We start from the raw sequence: 23,345 nt of genomic DNA on the forward strand, positions 1-23,345 counted from the left end.
GTGGGGGTCAGTCAGTCATTGCTCTCACGTCTGCAGCTGGTTCAAAATGCGGCTGCACGACTCCTAACAGGAACTCGAAAAAGAGCATATAACCCCCGTGCTGGCCTCTCTGCACTGGCTGCCTGTGTCTTTTAGAGTTAATTTTAAAATTCTTATGTTTGTTTTTAAATGCCTACACAGTCTTGCCTCTCTGAGCTTCTTCATCCCCACATACCCTGTCGGTCTCTCAGGTCAGCTGACCAGCTGCTCCTGGAGGTACCGAGATCCAGGAGGAAGCTCAGAGGGGACAGGGCCTTCTCTATTGTGGCTCCAAAATTATGGAATAATTTGCCCATGCATGTTAGAGAGGCCCCTTCACTGTCCACTTTTAAATCACGTCTTAAAACCCACTTTTATTCCTTGGCTTTTAACCTCAGTGAGACTTAGTTTCTTTTTTTAATGCAGTAGTTATTTAATTAATGATTTCACTCTTCTTTTATTTGTTTTTTATTTATATCTCATGTAATTTTATTTTACAGTTCCAATGTACAGCACTTTGTGTCAGCTGTGGTTGTTTTAAAGTGCTTTATAAATAAAGTTGATGATGATGATGATGATGACGGCAGCATATAGAATAAATCCAATAAAAAGGATATATAGAACATAGGACGTACTAAATTGACTTTTGCTACGGTGTTTGAGTGTAATTATGACTAAAAAAATGCACATTTGCCTTTTTGCGGCATATTTTAGTAGAAATGTTATATGTTATGTTTTATGACACAGTGCACTTTATTATAATGTAACCTTTATTATAAAGGACTTGTCCTAAATACATGGCAAATTGTCAAATGTATGGACAAACTAAGGTGCAATGCTTTACCTTCCTCTCCATCCCTGTTAGCAGGATGAAGGCAACCTCTTGTGTTGTGCATTCTTGGTTTTCAAATTTCAGTTGTTAACCTCAGTGTAAAAGCTTCACTGTGCCTTCGGCAGCTTCAACATCATCAGTAAAGAGAGATTTAAATATGTGTAATATCACACTGTGTCAATTTGTTCACCGGAGTCACAAGCTGTAACACTGATGCTGCGTTAAGGGACCATGGGAAAGATGGGAGAGACAAGTGTCCTCTACAAAAGCCCTAAAACCCTTCACTGATGAAAACTGTGGATTAACTTCAACCCAGAAAGTTCAGGAAATCAAAAATCAACTTTAGGTGTCAAATGAATAAATGTGGAAAGCCATTAACTCTCCTGGGGTTTGAGCTTTGATGCAGCTTTAGTGTAAGCCATGGATTTACTGGTCAATCTATGGTTCCACCCTCACCTAAGGTCATGAGCTCTGTGTAGTGACTGAAAGAATGGGATCACAGATACAAGCAGTGTAAATGACTTTTCTCCAAAGGGTGGCTAGTTTCTTCCATAGTGATAAGGTGAGGAGTTTGATCATGTGGTGAGAACTAGTACAGTTGTAAATAAAATACTACATTTTTAATTGGAAATCAAAAAGCTCACTATGCATAAATGACTATATTAATTTTCATTGAGAACACATCATATTAGAGAGAATAACTTCCTTCCGGACAATAAACTGTAACCTGACGCTCTGGTCACGTCTATCGCGTTCGGTGTGGACGTCTATTGGGAAATCTGAAATCGGAGCCTCTTTCACAGAGTTCTGCCGGAGGTTTCTTCCTGTTAAAAGAGAGTTTTTCCTTCCCACTGTCGCCAAAGTGCTTGCTCATAGGGGGTCATATGATTGTTGGGTTTTTCTCTGTATCTACTGTACAATATAAAGCGCCTTGAGGTGACTTTTGTTGTAATTTGGCGCTATATAAATGAAATTGAATTGAATCGAATTGAATCCAGTATTCCCTGTTACAACCTTTCTCCTCAGTCTGCTGAGTATCTTTGTCAACAGCAGCTGAGTGTGAGAATGGATTATGCACTCTGATAACAAGTGCAGCAACATTTTGCAATGCTCACAAAGTTTCTCCCTAAAGATTTTCACTTAAATGAAAAGTCTTTCCCTTTTGACCATCTCTGAATCGAGGAGGGGGGCCTGAGGGTACATCTTTCGCCATCTTGCAATGCTGTGATTGCAGCCATTCCCCAACTCTCTGTGAATGGTACTCATGGCCATTGATCAGTGGGCTTTGATCAAGGGTTGGTGATCAATGGTCATGAGAATTTGCATAATCATGATGAAGGAACTGACCTCCCAGTCCGTTGTTCCTACAGCGGATCCAGTCATTATGCAAATGTACTGTTTATAAGATTAGGAAAACCTGCAGTCAGCTGAGACTGAAGAAGTCACTTGGATGAGCGACGAAACGTTTCTCCCACTGAAAACGATACGTCCAGATGAACAAAATCAACCTTTGAAGATTTACCTAAGTGGATGTTTGAGAATGCATCAAGACGTAAAAAGCTAATAAAATGGTAAAAAAGGACTTCCTGCGGATACTTTTTGTCCTTACTCGTCTGCAGCTCCGTCAGCATGTGTAAAATGCTCTTGTTTCAGTTGCTCTAATTTTAGTTTCTGCTAAAGAGGGGATCATGTTCAGCTCAGCTTGTTTGATTTTATTTCAAACTGATACTGAAGTGTGTACTTAAATCGATAGAAAGCAGAGTTTCACTGGTCTGGCCCACTCAAGATTAAAATTTGGTTTATGTGATTGACGACTTAAAATGAGTTTGAGATCTCTGTCATTCACTATTCCTTTAAGTCAGTGCTCAATGTGAATCATTAGGGGGCGCTAGTACGCCTTTCAGTCCAATCTGCCAGAAAAGCAATAGAAGAAGAAAAAAACGGACGTGACGCGATGTTTTGGCTGTTCGGTGCAGTATCTGAGAGACTTGGTACTGCAGGCGAAGAAATCTCAAATATTAATAAGCTATGATTGAGGAGGACCAGCTGTGAGCGCATACTGCTGGATATCCGAAACAAACAGGTATGTAAACACGATCGACTACAAAACGTGCGTCTTACTTCAATAATATTTGACACAATACTAGACGTGCAACGGGAAGTAGTGTGAAGGCAAAGCACGGAAACGGAAAAGAAAAGGGGAAAAAAGAACATTTGTGCACAGTTACATAATTTACATTTCACCATTAAAGTGTGTGTGTTTACACACACTTAAAGTGTTCAGTGTATTGCAGGGATGGGCAACTCCAGGCCTCGAGTGCCGGTGTCCTGGAGGTTTTAGATGTGTCCATGATACATCACAGCTGATTTAAAGGGCTAAATGACTCCTCAGCATTTCTTGAAGTTCTCCAGAGGTCTGGTAATGAACTAATCATTTGATTCAGGTGTGTTAACCCAGGGTGGGATCTAAAACCTGCAGGACACCGGCACTCGAGGCCTGGAGTTGCCTACCCTTGGTGTATTGTATGCACTCTAAACGACCATCTTTGAACAGGTGATTTCAAGTCACATGATGAGCTGAGGCAGGGTGTCACAATGGTTTGACACAAAATCTCTTATGATATTGACCCTCTTTTCACACCTTTGTTGTGTGATGAGAGACATAAGGGGCAACTTAAGGGGCAACTCCCACCAGGTTTTAAATTCCTGGAACTATCCACCATTTGGCTTTAGAATTAAAAAAAAAAAAGTGTATCGGATAGGAGGTGAAACATGCAATCTAGCTACTTTCTTTCCAAGCGCCTTAGACGACTGTTACCTGAATGACTGAATGATATATTGTTAAGAGTTTTTCTTCCCCACTGTTGCCAAAGTGGTTGCTTAACATTTGATTGTTGGTGTGTTCTTTGTATTATTGTAGGGTCTTTATCTTACAATAAAAAGTGCCTTTAGGCAACTGTTGTTGTGGTTTGGTGGTATATGAATAAAATTGAATTTAATTAAAAATTAAATTGATTTGAATTGAACGGCAACAATTAAAGAAGAAAAGGAGTATAAATAAAGGCAAGCAGCTAAACAATAAGAATGGAATAGACAATTAAAATTTATCAATAAAAAAGACGGCTATGGGACAGGAGCTTGGTACATGTTTGTCATGATTTTAGAGAGCAGCGATGGCACAGAATAATCCTCGTGGTGGTTCACTGGGGGTGAATACTGGCTGGATTAGCAGTTTTTCTGTGCTAAGAGCAGCAACTTGTATATTTTTTCTGTGTTCGTGGAGGTGTGCGTGTCTTCAGCCCTGGGTGTCTGAACCAAACCAAGATAGGTCAGAAATGTGTTCCAAATGTTATTAAATAATGGTACATTGATTCTATGGAATTGGTGAAAGAAAATGAAAATATTGCAGAACTAAATCTCGTCAAAAATCACTAGTTAATTCAAACACATGAAGTGACCCACTACCCCCCCCCCCCCCCCCTTCCACAACTAAAGAAATGAAGAGAGGAGGGAAATCCTTCAGACACAAAGGACCATGATCTTTTTATATTTACAGCTTAGTTATTACAAATGCCTCATTATCATTCCTTTTTTTAAATCTGTGTGTTCCACATAATCTGACCCTCTTGGCTTGCTTCCAAGAGAGTTTTTGCAGTATACTTCCACAGTCCTTTTTCCTTTTTCCCTTTAGGGCTGTTCGATATAACGATATATATCGGATGACGATATTAAAAACGTCTATGTTTCATTTTACGCTATCGTTTGTTTCGTGGTGTCACAAAATAAACTGTTTACGGCAACATTTTTTTCATTATATTGATGGTCACAGTAGTGGCTATATTAATTTTTTAAAGTTCTCTCTTTCTTTAAAGTTCTCTTTATATTTGATATAACCACACTACAGACAGAGAAGCAGTTGTTGTTGTTTTTTTGCCTTGTCCTTAGCAACAATGACGGTAAAACCACCATGTGTCCGCGTGTTTATTTTCCACATAAACCTTTCACAATAAAGCTCAAGATCCTGTTGAGACTTTTCAAAATAAACTGAATCACGTGAAAGAGCAGATTATTTACGGATGAGAAGCAAAAAAGAGCCGCCAGGTGCTAAAAAATAAACCTTAGACTCAAACGTTAGAACAGGCTTTTCCCCGCAGCACGCCGTGTAAGAAATACTCACAAAGAAAACGGCGACCGTTACAACTTATGTCTAAAAATGTATCATTTCAATTAAAACACTCGACTCCAGGTACGAGACGCCCAGCTGGAAACACTTCATGCAAGTCGAGCTGCCCGAGATTCACAGAATTTATAGAAAATGTTAAATTTTTGTGATTTATATCGTTCCCAGGACAATGGATGTCTTAATATCGGGATATGAGATTTTGGTCATATCGCACAGCCCTAATCCCATAATCAAAAAAGTTAAACACATTCACTTCTTGCTACTTTTCAAGAACCCTGTATCAAGTTACATTGTGTTACCATCTGTTCTTATGTATTGTTTTACTGCTGTCCTATTATTATTATTTTTTCTTCAATAATGGTTGAAAAATTGTTACCATTTGCTTTAATATAAATTTTAATTCATGTAATTACTGTTTTATTTCAGTATACAACAGTGAAAATCAAACTGCCTTAAATGAAGCTGGCATCAGCAATTGAATGTTGTGCACTCTGAACTTTGTCAATAAAAATGTGATAACTCGAGTCACTCACACAGGTGCTCTTAAACATTTGTCCAATTTGTACACTCCAAATTTCACTCACATATGTGAGCAACATGCTCTCAGTGTACAGACTTGCTAGAATATATTTGCTCAGATGTGCCTTCCTGTCATCATATTAGTAACCTTCTTGTTATGTCCCCTTATCCTTTAAGATCCCCTACAGCAATATGAAGTGTGAGGAAGAGGAGAGTCTGAATGACCCGGAGATCTATAACCAGGAGTGGAACTTTGGTCTGAGCGAAGATGGTCCACAACTTCCACAGATTAAAGAGGAACAGGAGGAAGTCTGCAACAGTCAGGATGTAGTACAGGTTGTAGTGAAGCAGGAGTCTGAAGAAATCTTCGCCTGGACTGGGAAAGAGCGATTCAGAGTGCTGGATAACATCTGGAAACACGAGGAAGACTTACACTGCACAGGTATATAAAACTTAATAGTTGTTGGGGGCGTTTTTCTCTGTGCACAGACACACTCTACCTCTCCTTTTATTCTTCAACAAAAAACATGTATGGTGCTTTTTGAATTTGCTTAACTTGCTGAACAGAATCAACTTTTGGGAACCAGGTGCAGAACGACTCTTTGCTGAACAGAAGAGTGTTCTGGATTCTTTGTGGTCATGAGGCTATCACAAGACAGCAGTTCTCTTGTCCGTATTGCCAAAGCTTGAGAGCCCAACCAGTCAACCCTAAGATGGCTGATTTGCATCCTTCTTAGCTCAGATTGCATAAACCAACATTTTTTGATATCTCGGCCAGGGTTGTTATCTCTGCCCTGTGGATGAACATAAAGGCCACGACACAGTCTCAGCTGCAGCAGAAAGGACTGAGAGGCAGAGAGAGCTGGAGGTGAGTCGACAAAACATCCAGCAGAGAATCCAGGACAGAGAGAAAGATGTGAAGCTGCTTCAACAGGAGGTGGAGGCCATCAATCAGTCTGCTGATCAAACAGTGGAGCACAGTGAGAAGATCTTCACTGAGCTGATCCATCTTATCCAGAAAAGCTCTGATGTGAAGCAGCAGATCAGATCCCAGCAGGAAACTGAAGTGAGTCGAGTCAAAGAGCTTCAGGAGAAGCTGGAGCAGGAGATCACTGAGCTGAAGAGGAAAGATGCTGAGCTGAAGCAGCTCTCACACACAGAGGATCACATCCAGTTTCTACACAACTACCCCTCACTGTCAGCACTCAGTGAGTCTACAGACTCATCCAGCATCAATATCCGTCCTCTGAGCTACTTTGAGGATGTGACAGCAGCTGTGTCAGAGGTCAGAGATAAACTACAGGACATTCTGAGAGAGCAATGGACAAACATCTCACTGACAGTCACTGAATCAGAATCAGAATACTTTATTCATCCCGAGGGAAATTAGGGGTTACAGCAGGCAGCACGCTAATGGCACATGCGCACTCACAAAGGAACCTTCTGACCAACTTTACACAAACATCACATTGGGCAGACATGTCAGAAGGTAGGCTGATAGGAAAAAAACAACGAAAATACACTACATGAGGTAAGAGGAGGAGAAAAAAAACTCCACTCAGACTGAGCTCCTAGTGGGAGAACAGTTTGATAAAAGAAAAAACACCTCAGCACAAAAGCACATGACTATCAATACACCATAGAAACACGAGACAAGCAACAGGGCGGGTAAAGGGTAAGAGAGAGCCGGCGTAGACAGCGCATCCGGTCCTGCAGCATCTGTGCTGGTCCAGTTGACTGCTATCATCCCCGGTAGGGCACAAGCATCGAAGGCGTTGGAAAGGGAGGGGGATGAGTGAGTGCTTATCAGTGTAAATGTGTGTGTGTGTGTGTGCGTGTCCATAGTTTAGCTGAGACAGTGTCCTTCGGCCTATCAGGCTAAGTAAACAGTCCTCCAGCCAATCCAGGTGTCCTTCATGGGGCGGGAAGAATAGTCATCACACAGTCGTTATCAGGGAGTTGTTTTGGTGGGCTCCAGCCTTGGGCCTGCAGCTGGAGCCGTGGTGTCCAAATGTTGAATATTGTTGATTTCTCCTTTGTGAGCAGCTCGAATTCTAGCACTCCGAGGCTGGTCTCTCGATCTCCCGTTGAAGAGCTGCGAGCCTCCCCATGATGGTATCAAACTTCTGTTCCGTGGTGTTGTCAGTCTTTTGATTCTGAGACCTCACAACTGCAGTGATCCGTTCCGCGATGTTTTCCAACTGTCGCTCAAGGGTCTCATTTTGAGCAGGCCTCTCTCTGATGTTTCCCCTCATACGCTCAATGGTGTTGTTTTGAGCCTTCACAGCAGCTGTAAGCGTCTCCAAGGTGTTGACCATATTACGTTCGTTGTGAGAGGTCGCACCTCGTCCCGTCGCTTCGAATCCAGCGGGCAGCCTTGTGGGGGTTTGAACAGCCGGTTCCGCTTTCTTAGTGGAAGCCCACAGCTTGTTGGCCTTATTGTAATAACACTGCACTTCGTAGATCAGTGTGTCAACCTCAAGGTGCTGACAAAGGAGCAAAAATCTACTTGGATTAAGTCTAATAATCACTGTTGGCATTGTGGGTGGCACCACCGGGCCAGTGTTGGTTAAACCTCCTAGGACCTGGCATCCACATATATGGACATCACATTTTGGGTTATTTAGACCAGAATACGATCTAAATCCACTTGAACCCCTAACTGTACACATTTTCCTGTTTAGAAGCAAAGTTACCTTCTACTATGTAGGCAAAATAAAATTGATTTATTTTTTATTGTCTTTCTTTTTCTTTAGATTCGTGGCAGATATGTAACCAGGAGAGGAACTCCAGACCAGGAGGACAAAGATCCTTCACAAACTAAAGACGAACAGGAGGAATTGTCCATCAGTCAGGAAGGAAAGCAGCTTTCACTGAAGAAGGAAGCCAAAGATACCATCATCTCGACCAGGCAGGAGCTGGGCATCAAGTGGAACACTGAAGTAAAGTTGCACATACCGTATTTTCACAACCATAAGGCGCACTTAAAAGTCTTAGATTTTCTTCAAAAAGTGTGGCGCGCCCTATAGCGCAGTGCGCCCTGTGTGTTGTAAGGAGGACGTAGTAGAGAACACCATGAGAACGCTAAAGGGTGAAGTGTGTGCGTTGACTTTATTGCACATACCTGTATAAAAGAACAGGTATGTGCGTTATGCAGGACATCGTTGTTTTAACAACCCTGAAAATGGCAAAGAGACACGCTTACGAAGCACAGTTTAAACTGAAGGCCATCAGCTACGCGGAGGAACATGGAAATCGAGCAGCGGCGAGAGAATTTAAGATTAATGAATCGATGGTTCGCAAGTGGAGGAAGCAAGAAAACAAGCTCCGGCAGGTCAAGAAAACGCAGCTGAGTTTCCGCGGACATAAGGCGATCATCGAGCAAAGAACGAGCGGGAGAAGCGTTTCGACGGTCACCATTCGGCTAAAAGCAGTTTCACTTTCACTTTTTATGAAACGGTGCCATTTTTCCATCCGGACCAGGACTACGGTAGCGCAGCAACTTCCAGCGGATTATAAGGAAAAGCTGGCCATCTTCCGCTCCTACTGCAGCAAACACATCGGCGACAAACACATCCAGCGATGGATGACCGATGGAGACCACAGTTTCACCAAGAGTGGAAGGCAGCGCCGGGCGAGTTACGCCACAATTTGCCAATGGATTGTAGATGCTTGGGCTAACATGTCTGCTGGCACTGTTGTTCGAGCTTTCGCGAAAGCCGGCATCATTTCCGAGGAGCCGCACGGCACGGAAAGTGACTCTGACAGTGAAGACAGTGAACCTGGCATGTTTGATGAAGATTTAGCGCAGCTGTTCAATTCAGACACAGAGGATGAGGACTTCGATGGGTTTGATTGATGATAAAAATGTGAGTACCAAACTTTGTTTTGCTCCTGCTTTATTTTTAAATACGCACACTTGTATGCTTGTGTGTTGTTGATGATGACGATTACTGGTAATAAAAATGTGAGTAAGGTACCGAACTCAGGTTTGCTCCCGCTTTATTTTTAAATACGCATACGGTACTTGTATGCGCCCTATGATCCAGTGCGCCTTATGTGTGTGTTAAATACAGTAATGGCACACATAACTGAGACTGCGCCTTTTAGCACAGTGCGTCTTATGGTCATGAAAATACGGTAATATGTATGCAAAGCTGTAATGGATGGATTTCTTACTACAAAACTGAATAAAACTCATGTTGGGTCCTATTCAGACCTCAGAGATATCTTATAGGGGCACATGAAGAATCTAAAGACCAACTGCAATAAGCAGCATTAATGCATCTGTTTTGTAAACTTTTTAAATATATTGACAATTTAAAATTAATTTAATATTGACAATTTTCCCTATTAGTGCCGAATGTTTAATTTGAAAATAAATTATCGATTTTAAACTAAGCTTTTCACAAACCACACAACACTATGATAGGTGTGTCCCTGTGCCACGTTTCTGGGTCTTCCTGTCTTACCCTTTGGATTCCAGCACAAGGCCTGTGTAGTGATGTTATTGGTGGACTTCCTGAGGGTGTGGCCAGCTGTTGATGAATATCTGCAATATACACAGGGTTGTGTTTGTCTTGCTACATGTTTATGAAATATAGAGAAGTGTAAGTTTTTAAAATGCCCGGCTTGGTGGATGCTCTAATCTCTCTTTAGCTCTTGAGCTCAAGAAAGGTCAGAAGACGGTTCCAGACAATAACTTAATGCCCACTCATATCCTGGGCCATGTGACCTCAGTAAATCACATGATAGGGTGGGGCAAGGCCTCTCGATGTCTTTCTGAAAGTGCTGTAACAAGGTTTAAGAATTTAATTCACCCACTGTTGTTATCCTTAATGCCCTGTACCAACGCAGAGCAGCTACCTGAATGCTACTCCAACAGAGGTCGATTATCTTGTTAATAATTTTACCTCCTCACTACGTACGACTCTGGATACTGTAGCTCATGCGACAAGAGAAGAATCAGAAGTACCTGACTCTGTAGTATAACTCTCAAATACGCACCTTAAAGCAGGTAACAAATACATGTGTACTGAGTTTTTGTAACCTTGTAAATCAAAATATGTGAAAATTTGGTGTGTGTGTGTGGTAAAAAGAAAAAAGATTTGTGTTTGTTGTAGCTCAGAATTCTTTGCCAGCTAAATCCGTATATATATTTCTGCACTACGTCACACCGACACACAGTTTACTCAGTTCCACTTTTTGTGTCAGAGAACAGATGGGTTTGGCTGTTGAAGGGGTGCTTTACTGAACTTCAGGTCCTGGAAGAATAAACGCCCTTTTATATGCCAGCAATACATGTTTTTATTGAACATTTGAAGATAACACAACACAAACTCTAGAAGAGGACATAAAGTCAGAGATAGAAACGACAAGGAGCAGGCGCATCTAGTACACATAGAGCTGTCACAAAAACTCACAGAGCTCAGCAGCCAGCGCAACAAATTCTGAATCCTTGGCTTTTAGTTAGCAGTTAGCATTAGCAACACATGCTCCATCCGCTGTGAAAGGGCCCTTATGCTAAGACATCTGGGATAAACACTGGTTTGAGCGCGGAGTCAAGGAGGCGATTTACGTGAAAAGGGAAAGACAATCTCTGAATCGAGGAGGGGGCCTAAAGGTACATCTTTCGCCGTCTTACAATGCTGTGATTGCAGCCATTCCCCAACTCTCTGTGAATTGTACTCATGGCCATTGATCAGTGGGCTTTGATAAGTGGTTGTTGATCAATGGTCGTGAGAATTTCCATAATTATGATGAAGGAACTGACCTCGCAGCCCATTGATCCTTCAGTGGTGCTAGGTTCAGTCATTATGCAAAATTACAGTTTATAAGATTAGGAAAACCTGCAGTCAGCTGAGACTGAAGAAGTCACATGGATGAGTGACGAAACGTTTCGAAACGCTACATCCAGATGAATAGGATCAACTTTTGGAGATACTCTGGATGGGATTATTATTTGTTTGTGATTTTTATTTGTGACCACGATATGTCCTCCAATGAACATATTAAACAAATATGGAGGACTGCTTTCTTCCATTTGCACAAAATCTGTAAAATTAGAAATATCCGGTCTCAGAGTGACGCTGAAAAACTAGTTAATGCATTTATTACTTCTAGGACTACTGTAATTCATCATTATCAGGATGTACTAAAAACCCATGAAAAGCCTTTAGTTAATCCAAAATGCTGCAGCAAGAGTACTGACAGGTCTCCTTGTGTACGACCGACAAACCTTACTGGACATAAAAGACGGTCTTTCTTATAACTTTCCGGAGTTCAAGTTTTGCAACACGGACGCTCCGTTTGCAGACCCCCCATTCATCTCACCTGAGACGCCTTTGTTCTCTGGCCCTGGAGGCCGCAAACGCCGACGCAGAGGGAGAAGATCTGGCGTTCTGGTTCGACTGAGACGGCGCACTTACAGACCACCGTTACCCAGTTTATTACTGGCTAATATGCAGTCTCTGGAGAACAAGCTGTGCGAGCTTCGGGCACGGATCTCATTCCAGCGAGAGATGCGGGACTGCTGCATGATCTGCCTCACAGAAACCTGGCTATCGGACAAAGTACCGGACTCCGCAATACAACTGCCGGGGTTCTCTGTGCACCGCGCGGACAGGTCACAGGATCTTACTGGGAAAAGCAGAGGCGGTGGTGTGTGTTTCATGATCAACAACAGCTGGTGTGATTATGCGAACGTGCACCCGGTCAAATCCTTCTGCTCACCGGACCTGGAGTACCTGATGATTAAGTGCCGGCCATTCTGGCTACCGAGGGAATTTACAGCAGTGATTATTACGGCCGTTTACATTCCCCCACAAGCCGACACTGACCGTGCACTCAGGGAACTGTACAGCGCGATCAGCAGCGAGGAAACTGCACACCCAGAGGCAGCGTTTATCACAGCCGGAGACTTTAATAAGGGAAACCTGAAGAAAGTCTCACCAAAACTCCATCAACACATCCTTTTCAACACACGTGGAAACCGGCAACTCGACCACTGTTACACCTCTTTCCGGGATGCGTACAAAGCCCTCCCCCGCGCCCCATTCGGCCAATCAGATCACTGCTCCATCCTGCTCCTGCCCGCCTACAGGCAGAAGCTGAAACGGGAAGCTCCAACCCGGAGGGCGGTGCACTGTTGGACGGACCAATCGGAGTCTGCGCTGCGGGACTGTTTTGATCACGCGGACTGGGAAATGTTTCACGTGGCCGCCAGAGACATTGATGAATACACAGACTCAGTCTGTGGATTTATCAGGAAATGCGTGGAAGATGTCGTCCCATCCAGAACAGTCAAATCCTTCCCAAATCAAAAACCCTGGATTAACGGAGATGTTCGCGCGGCACTGGCGGCACGGAACACCGCCTTTGCCTCCGCGAACACATCGGACTACAAACACGCACATTACCAACTCCGGAAGACGATCAAAGCAGCCAAACGTGAGTACAGGGACAGGGTGGAACAACAGTTTGACAACCCTCGGAGTATGTGGCAGGGACTAAACACGATCACAGACTTTAGAGGGAAAACCAGCACACCGCAGACCACGGCCTCTCTGTGTGAGGATCTAAACATATTCTACGCTAGATTCGACACAGCGAACACCATGAGACCGGACAGTGTGCGCACCGCGGATGACGTCAGTGCGCACACTGTGTCTGAGGAGGATGTGCGGAAGTGCTTCAGGAAGGTGAACGCACGCAAAGCTACTGGTCCGGACGGGATTCCCGGCCGCGTCCTCAGGTCATGCGCGGCTCAGCTGGCTGGAGTGTTCACGCACATCTTCAACCTTTCCCTCTCTCTGTCTGTAGTCCCAGCCTGCTTCAAAATGGCCACCATCGTCCCTGTACCCAAATCCTCCACCATCTCCTCATTGAACGACTGGCGACCTGTAGCCCTGACCCCCATCGTAAGCAAATGCTTCGAGAAGCTGGTCAGGGACTTCATCTGCTCTGCACTACCCGACTCACTGGACCCTCTACAGTTTGCATACCGCCACAACAGGTCCACTGATGATGCCATAGCCCTGACACTACACACTGCCCTGTCACACCTGGAGAAGAGAGACACGTATGTGAGGATGCTGTTTGTAGATTACAGCTCAGCATTCAATACCATCGTTCCCTCGAAGCTGGACAGGAAACTGCAGGATCTAGGACTGAGCAGCTCCCTCTGCAGCTGGATCCTTAGCTTCCTGTCTGACAGACGCCAGGTGGTCAGACTGGGCAGCATCACCTCATCCCCCATCACACTGAACACTGGTGCTCCACAGGGGTGTGTACTGAGCCCTCTCCTGTACTCACTCTACACCTACGACTGCACAGCCACTAACAGCTCCAACATCATTGTGAAGTTTGCGGACGACACTACAGTGGTGGGTCTTATCACCAACGGTGATGAGACGGCTTACAGGGAGGAGGTCAGCGCCCTGACCCACTGGTGTCAAGACAACCATCTCACCCTCAACGTCGCAAAGACAAAGGAGTTGATAGTGGACTTCCGGAGGTGCAGAGAAGTACACACCCCCATCACCATCAACGGCGCTGCTGTGGAGAGAGTGAGCAGCTTCCGGTTCCTTGGTGTACATCTGGCTGAGGATCTTACGTGGTCAGTACACACAAACAAAACAGTGAAGAAGGCGCAGCAGCGCCTCTTCTTTCTCAGGAGACTGAAAAGATTCGGCATGAGCCCCCGCATCCTCAGGACCTTCTATCACTGTGCCATTGAGAGCATCCTCACTGGATGCATCACCACCTGGTATGGCAACAGCACCGCCTACAACTGTAAAGCTCTCCAGCGAGTAGTGCGGTGCTCTGAACGGATAATTGGAGGTGAGCTTCCCTCCCTCCAAGACATCTACAGGAAGCGGTGCCTGAGGAAAGCGGGGAGGATCATCAAGGACTCCAGTCACCCCAGCCATAAACTGTTCAGACTGCTTCCATCAGGAAGGAGGTTCTGCAGCATCCGGTCCCGTACCAGCAGACTGAGAGACAGCTTTTTCCATCAGGCCATCAGACTGCTGAACACGTCATAGACACCTCAGCTTCACTACTGGAACTTCAACATTATGCACTCCACACTGTATATAAATGCCACTTGTTTTGCACATATTCAACTCTGTATATTTTATATATTTTATTATTATTATTATTATTATTATTATTATTATTATTATTATTATTATTATTATTTTATTTTATTTTTTTACTATTTAATTTGTAAAAATGTGTATACACACACACACACACACACACACGTAGGAAAATATTTAGTATACACATCCAGAAATGCATACACTATTATATATTGTACATATATTTATTAGTTTCAGGTTGGCCATTCTTGTATTTTGCTCGTTTGTGTTGTTGTGTTTGCACATCTCTGTTGCTTGTGGGGCTCGCACACAAGAATTTCACTCGCATGTGCTGTGCCAGTGTGCCTGCACATGTGATGTGACAATAAAAAGTGATTTGATTTGATTTGATTTGATTTGAACTAGAAAGAGAGCATATTTCTCCTATATTGGCTTCCATTCATTGGCTCCCTGTTAAATCCACAGTTTAATTAAAAGTCCTGCTATTCACACACAAGGGCAAGTACCATATCACCCCATTGGATCACTTCGCTCTCGCACTGCAGGCTTACTCATTGTTCCTAGAGTATTTAAAAGTAGAATTGGAAGGAGAGCCTTCAGTTTTCAGGCCCCTGTTCTGTAAAACCAGTTTCCAGTTTGGATTCGGGAGACAGACCGTCACAGTTGACGCTGGCCAACTGTGGGAATGTGAGGAAGGAGCTGTGAATGCAAGCAGTGCGTTTATTTACAGTGCATGGAAAATAACAATAAAACCCGAATGCGTTCCCGACTCCCGTGACATGTCCTCTTCCCAGTGTTAGTGTTCTTTGTCCCCGCTCCTCAGTGTCTGAGCACCCCGTGCTCGCTGCCCTCTCATCTCCACACTTCTCCTGGGAAAATAACAATGCAGCAGATTAAACTTACTAACTGGCCAAGAGACTAACATAAAGCCACGCAATGATCCAGCGTCGGAGAAAGCTCCACCACACTCTTAAGTAGCTCCTCCGACGAGGCTTGATCAGCTGCCCCATGAGGCGACTGTTGCTGTGATTTGGTGCTGTATCAATAACATTGACTTGAAGAGAGTCAATAGTCAGCTGGTAACACAGAAAATACAGCATTAATATTTATTTAGAAGCATTAGTTTGTCTGAGAATCTGTTTTTTACTGCAAAATTTTTGTCCTGTTTTTAAATCTCACCTGATGCATGATCATCTTTTTATTTATGGAAATTAGATTTCCAAAATGTCTATCACTGAGTCAGCTAAACAGCTTATCCCCAGAACATACCTTTTACTGGTACATGTGAGAACCATGTTTACCATGTAAGGACCTGCTAATTGTTGAGGTTACATTACAGTTGATCCAATTTATGTTTTTCTGATATTATCATTTTGTCCCTTCAGATCCTCCACAATGTGACTGTAAAGACAAGGAGGGCCTCACAGATCAGCAGGTCCGTAACCAGGAGAAGAACTCCAGTCTGGACCAGGAGGATTCTTCACAGATTAAAGAGGAACAGGAGGAACTCAGTACCACTCAAGTGGCATAACCACTTGTACAAAAGCAGGAGACAGAAGCTTTTCCTGCTCGTGAAGAAAACGACCACAGTGAACCAGAACCAAGCAGTGACCAGCTCCTTTCTCACAACTCTCCTGACACTGATCAGGAAGAAAACAAGGATGGTGACTCACACAGAAAAAAGTCAGATCAAGTCGTAGCAGGACTGAGAGTTCAAAATTCCAAGACAGTACATTTATGTAGTACCTGTGGGAAAAAATGTAATAGGATGGAAAACTTGAAACAACACATGCAAATTCACACAGGTGAGAAGACGCATTCTTGTAGCACCTGTTGGAAAAATTTTACTCTAAAAACGCATTTAAATGAACACATGAGAATTCACACCGGTGATAAGCCTCATTCTTGTAGCACCTGTGGGAAAAGATTTAGTTTAGCAGCAAATTTGAGAGCCCACATAACAATTCATACAGGTGAAAAAACATATTCCTGTAGCACATGTGGGAAAGGATTTAATCACAAGACATCTTTAAAAATACACATGGAATTGCATACAGGGGAAAAGCAATATTCCTGTAGCAGCTGTGGGAAACGATTTAGTGTGGCAGCAGCTTTGAGAAGTCACATAAAAATTCATACAGGTGCGCAGTCAAATTCCTGTATTACCTATGGGAAACAATTTAGTGTGGAAGGAACTTTGAGAAGTCATATAAGAATTCATTCAGGTGAGAAGCCATATTCCTGTAGCACATGTGGGAAAGGATTTAATCATAAAGCTTCTTTTAAAATACACATGGAATCACATACAGGTGAAAAAAGATATTCCTGTAGCACATGTGGGAAAGACTTTAGTGTGGCAACAACTTTGAGAAGTCACATAACAGTTCATACAGGTAAAAAAAAAAAACACATTGTTGTAGCACATGTGGCAAAAGTTTTAGTTGTCTTGAGTACTGGAAAGCCTACATCAGTGTCCACGCAGGTGAGAAACCACATTGCTGCAGTACATGTGGGAAAAGTGTTAGTTCCCTCACAAACTTAAATTCACATGAGAGTCCGGTGAGAAGCCGTATTGTTGTGGTGCCTGTGGAAATGGGTTTTACTCATATGTCAAGTTTGAAAAGACACATGGGAGGCCACACAGATGAGAAGCCACATTGTTGCAGTGTCTGTGGGAAAATTTTTAGTCGTATGTCAAGTTTGAAAATACACATTGGTTTTTCACCTGTGTGGCCTCTATATTGTTGTAGCAGCTATGGGAAAAAATTCACTTCTTCGGTACAGTTGAAATATAGGAAAACATGCTACATGCTAAGTTTCATTTTTAGAAAATGTTGGTGGCGGAGCTTATGTGTCTCTGACTACATTAACAGGTACATTTGGTAAATGTAACTTTTTCTGACTGTTTTGGCTTTTTACCCAATATAAACAGTATAAACAAGTTTTGTTTTTTTTTGTTTTTTTTTTTGTTTTTTTTAATCCTTCTAGGAAGGCTGAAGATTTTTGAAAGCTCAGTTTCTGTGTTTCCATATGGACAAGAAAAACAGAGTTTGTCTCACAACTTTAAAGGTGTGCACCTTTACCACCTTTATCTGACACCATTCCGTTATTATTTGTGGGCTTTTGATTGACATTTGATGGACATTTCTTCACGTTGCTTTGGTTCGGTGTCAACAGTGCTTGAGATCACATGAGTCTTAATGTAATCAGAACTATTTGCCAAGTTATTATAGGTGTTAGGAAGGTTGTTTTTAAAATGTATTCCGCTACAGATTACAGAATACATGGCCCCAAATGTAATTTGTAATGTATTCCATTACATTAATCAATGGGAGTAATGCTTTTTACAACTACAAAAATGTATTATTACTGTGTGATGATACATTAGAGCAGAGGTCTCAAACTTAAATGAGCTGTGGGCCACTTCTGACACTGTCATGTCATTGGAAGGCCACTTTAGTGTTCAGGTAGTACAAAAAAACCCCAAACAAATAAACAAGAAAACACCCACAACCAATTCCTAAAATATGATCTTTTGTTTGTTTGTTTTTCCATTTCAAATATTGTATTACAAGACAAAACTGCAAACGTGAACGCAGTTTTTTTTTTCTCACTCTTAAGTCTTTTATTGAACTACCAAATAAATATATTAATACTCTCTTTTGACCAGACACGTGACAGCTTTTCTGCTATAATTTCGTTCGTATTTACCAAAATAAAAATGCAGACATAAGTGTACACATTAGTTTTTGACTGCTAATGAAAAATGTTTTCTTTTTGTACTCTGCCAGGATTCCTGGATCGTTGACACAGTGTCTTCAGTCTTAGACTTTGTCATGGTTTAGGTTTCATGTTTGCTGTTTAACTGTGTCAACCTTCTGTTTATGTGCATTATGTGTAGTTCTTCTTACTGTGTTATTAGTTAGATTATATTCAGCTGTGTACTCACTGGTCTCTAATTGTCATCATTTGCCAGAGTATTTGAGACCCAGGCATTAGGCTTGTTTGGGTTTCCACCAGCGTGGAATTACCAAAAATATTTAGGGGATAGCCTGACATATGAAACAGGACAAAACAGCTGTGTAATCCATTTATTTCAACAAACTAACTGTATTCTAAATATCACCTTTTTAAATGGTAACCGTAACAGAATACAGTTACTCGTATTTTGTATTTTACATACATAACGCTGGTACATGTATTCCGTTACTCTCCAACATTGGTTATTATCTAATATTTTGGACTAATGTTTAACTTTGATAGTGTTGTGTTCCATTTTGAAAGGTTTGTAATATGTGGTTGGTAGAAACTGGCGAAAGATGCATGTGGTAATTATTTTATATGTATGAGTCACTTTAACAGCCCAAAGTTGCCCTCAGCTGTAAACCACCTCAAGCATAATGCAACTTATACATGTATGGGTGTGTGGATATGTGTATGCATATGTATATATATACACATATTTACATATTACATACATATTACATATTTACATATATTTAATATTTATGGATGTATGTGTATTCGTACATGTGTGTGTGCATCCAGGTGGAAAATAGCAGTGATACACCTCCTGCTTTCAGGCCTGCAGGTATCAGGCTTGTGATGTTTTACTAAGTCTTACAGAGGACAGAAACTGTTTTTTGGAGTGGCACAAATAACTTTTGTGGAATCCTATTTGATGCAAAACACCTGATTGCTCTCTAAATAATTTAAAATGGGTTAAAAATGTCTGTGGCATTGGCTTTATTTTTAGGTAAATAGTTGCATATAACTTTGTTGTTTGCAAAACTTGTGCATAAGTTTTTAAAACATACAATTTCTATTTGCATTCCAAGTTAAGAAAATTATTTGTTAAACATGTTTGTGGTTTTTACAGTAAAAAAATTAACTTTTTCGTACTCTGATTTTGTTTATTTTGTCTGATTTTGAAACTGTGTTAATAAAGTATGTCAAAAGGAAAGGTAAAATCAAAATGCCATAAAAACAACAAAAAACGTGGATCTTAAAAACAATAGAACTATATCTGTTGAATAATGATTCTGATTTTCACTATGACACTTGCTTTTCAGTTTAAGTCATGGACCTAAATGCGTCACCTTTTGTTTCCGTTATAAAGAAGAGACTCACACAATAACTGATACTAAGAATAGAAGTGGTGCAGAAGGAAGTTCAGCTGAACCAAGAAACCTTTTCTTGTTTGATCTGTTTGGATCTTCTAAAGCAGGGGTGTCAAACTCAAATACACAGTGGGCCAAAATTTAAAACTGGAACAAGGTCGCGGGCTAACATTAATATTTATTGAAAAAAAGATCTTCCTCCAGATTTAAGAATGAATCTCTTCTTATGGACTCAAACAAGTTTTGCTGAAAAACTGAACATGGAACAAGCAAAGCTTAATACTAAACAATATATATTAGCTGTATAATACCAGTAGGCCAGCTCTAATAATAATTTGGTATGGCTTCGCGGGCCAAATGTAATTAGGCTGCGGGCCAAATTTGGCCCATGGGCCAGAGTTTGACACCTATGTTCTAAAGAATCTGGGGACTATTGTCTCTGGACACAGCTACTGCATGAACCGTATTAATGGCTTTTAGGATGGAGAGGAGAAAATCAGAATCGGAATACTTTATTAATCCCGAAGGAAATTAGGGAAAAGAAAAATCTACCCTTGCCAATAAAGCATCTTTACTTTACTGCAGCTGTGATGAAAATAAAGCAACAGTGTGAGTGTGAGGCATGTAAAGTGTTAAGCATACTTTGATGGTCTGCAGTAAGACACCTTAAGCATAATGAATTGTCAGAGATGGGCATTACAGCTAATTCTCAACTTGAATAATTGGGAACGATAAATTCTTTATCCAGGTTTCTGCAAAGCTCCAGACTTTGTCAGGAATTGATTTTTGTTGGACTGACCTGATGAGGGCAGTATTACGCCTTTGACACCTCCAGTCTACTGTAAGTACAACAGAAGAAGAATAGTGGCAATGGCGCCATTGAGAGATTCTATCGCAATCCTGAGTTATGTTTGAAGACGTTGGTTTGGCGGTATCGGTTGTTGTTGCAATAATGTCTTAAATTCAGCATCTGAGAGAGGTTATCAAGGAGAGATTAACTTCTGCTGCAGAAGAAATCTTCTCAGAGTTTGAAAAGACGATCATCCGGTATGAGGAGGAGATTAGTCAGCTAAGACTGCTTGATATCAGACCCGGGATAAAGTCACACAATACAGTTGTGTAAATTTGTGGAGATGTGGGGGTTGCGGGATCATCGCAGGATTCATGTGGGCATGTGGACATGTGGACAATTCCCGAGGATCTTTAGAGGCATTCGGAGTGTGTGGATAGAGGCTCTGGTGACTTAAACTCCAGTGACATGTAAAGTAATAGGCAACAGCTTTATTTAGTGACCAACGCGGTTTGTAGTCTTCATCAGCGTCATTGCAAAATGTCAAATGGCTTGTGTTTAAATAAAAATCAGGAAACAGAAAAAGAAATCTCCAATTAGACCAATCACAGCTTCACAAATAAAGCAGTTGACCAATTATCATTTAACAGGTTGGTATTGGTAAATTGGTTAAGCCACAGCCCAAATAGGTTCTGGACTGAGCCACTTCAGATTAAAAGGGGAGAAAAGATAAATGGCCTGTATTAGTATAGCGCTTTATTAGTCCCTAAGGAGCCCAAAGCGCTTTACACATCCAGTCATCCACCCATTCACACACTGGTGATAGCAGCTACATTGTAGCCACAGCCACCCTGGGGCGCACTGACAGAGGCGAGGCTGCCGGACACTGGCGCCACCGGGCCCTCTGACCACCACCAGTAGGCAACGGGTGAAGTGTCTTGCCCAAGGACACAACAACGGAGACTGTTCAAGCCGGGGCTTGAACCGGCAACCTTCTGATTACAAGGCGACCTCCCAACTCTTGAGCTACAATCGCCCCAATGTAAAAAATCACTGCATGTCTTAATGTAATACATGCTAAAAAAAGTACACAGAAACCTGCAAACAAGTTAATATAAAAAATACAGTACCTACAGGAACATTAAAAGGAAAATGAAGCTCTGACAAGCCTATCTGTTATGTTTTTACCTCTCTTAAGTTATCATTGGCGGTTCTTTAAAAATCCCTAATGATAAGCTTGGATCACTTTGAAGGTTATACCAATGTTTTAAAATGATTTCTTTAATGTTCCTGGGTGTTTGTGTAAAAGTTGTCTAGAAGACAAGATTTGATTTATGTTTTGGAGGTTTCTTGATCTCTAAATAAAACTTCCTACTTTTTGAGTCGACCTTTTTTTTTCTGCAGATCTTATCAAGTCCTTCATAATTGTTGTTGTTGTTCATTGTTGTTCAAGATGGCGCCGAGTATGGCAGCCTCGTCGCGAGCTCCCCCAAGCAACGGCTTTCTTCTGTGTTTAATTTTACTTTTCCTTTATTTTTTCACGAGCAGCACTTGTCTCCTTGTGTACGACCGACAAACCTTACTGGACATAAAAGACGGTCTTTCTTATAACTTTCCGGAGTTCAAGTTTTGCAACACGGACGCTCCGTTTGCAGACCCCCCATTCATCTCACCTGAGACGCCTTTGTTCTCTGGCCCTGGAGGCCGCAAACGCCGACGCAGAGGGAGAAGATCTGGCGTTCTGGTTCGACTGAGACGGCGCACTTACAGACCACCGTTACCCAGTTTATTACTGGCTAATATGCAGTCTCTGGAGAACAAGCTGTGCGAGCTTCGGGCACGGATCTCATTCCAGCGAGAGATGCGGGACTGCTGCGTGATCTGCCTCACAGAAACCTGGCTATCGGACAAAGTACCGGACTCCGCAATACAACTGCCGGGGTTCTCTGTGCACCGCGCGGACAGGTCACAGGATCTTACTGGGAAAAGCAGAGGCGGTGGTGTGTGTTTCATGATCAACAACAGCTGGTGTGATTATGCGAACGTGCACCCGGTCAAATCCTTCTGCTCACCGGACCTGGAGTACCTGATGATTAAGTGCCGGCCATTCTGGCTACCGAGGGAATTTACAGCAGTGATTATTACGGCTGTTTACATTCCCCCACAAGCCGACACTGACCGTGCACTCAGGGAACTGTACAGCGCGATCAGCAGCGAGGAAACCGCACACCCAGAGGCAGCGTTTATCACAGCCGGAGACTTTAATAAGGGAAACCTGAAGAAAGTCTCACCAAAACTCCATCAACACATCCTTTTCAACACACGTGGAAACCGGCTACTCGACCACTGTTACACCTCTTTCCGGGATGCGTACAAAGCCCTCCTCCGCGCCCCATTCGGCCAATCAGATCACTGCTCCATCCTGCTCCTGCCCGCCTACAGGCAGAAGCTGAAACAGGAAGCTCCAACCCGGAGGGCGGTGCACTGTTGGACGGACCAATCGGAGTCTGCGCTGCGGGACTGTTTTGATCACGCGGACTGGGAAATGTTTCACGTGGCCGCCAGAGACATTGATGAATACACAGACTCAGTCTGTGGATTTATCAGGAAATGCGTGGAAGATGTCGTCCCATCCAGAACAGTCAAATCCTTCCCAAATCAAAAACCCTGGATTAACGGAGATGTTCGCGCGGCACTGGCGGCACGGAACACCGCCTTTGCCTCCGCGAACACATCGGACTACAAACACGCACATTACCAACTCCGGAAGACGATCAAA

At 42.6% G+C, this 23,345-nt stretch overlaps 1 pseudogene across 1 annotated transcript; it reads left to right on the forward strand.

Annotated features, from left to right (window-relative positions):
• The first annotated feature begins 2,827 nt into the window (after positions 1–2,827).
• Positions 2,828–17,653, forward strand: LOC146553062 (uncharacterized; annotated as a pseudogene). The gene is made up of 4 exons (XR_014889559.1): positions 2,828–2,933; positions 5,730–5,994; positions 16,042–17,215; positions 17,645–17,653. The product of XR_014889559.1 is annotated as an uncharacterized LOC146553062 (transcript).
• The last annotated feature ends 5,692 nt before the right edge of the window (positions 17,654–23,345 follow it).

This window comes from Mchenga conophoros, linkage group LG18, assembly GCF_057382185.1.
Source record: "Mchenga conophoros isolate Kocher_MC1m ecotype Shallow Benthic linkage group LG18, M_conophoros_male_GT1.1, whole genome shotgun sequence".
Taxonomy (NCBI): domain Eukaryota; kingdom Metazoa; phylum Chordata; class Actinopteri; order Cichliformes; family Cichlidae; genus Mchenga; species Mchenga conophoros.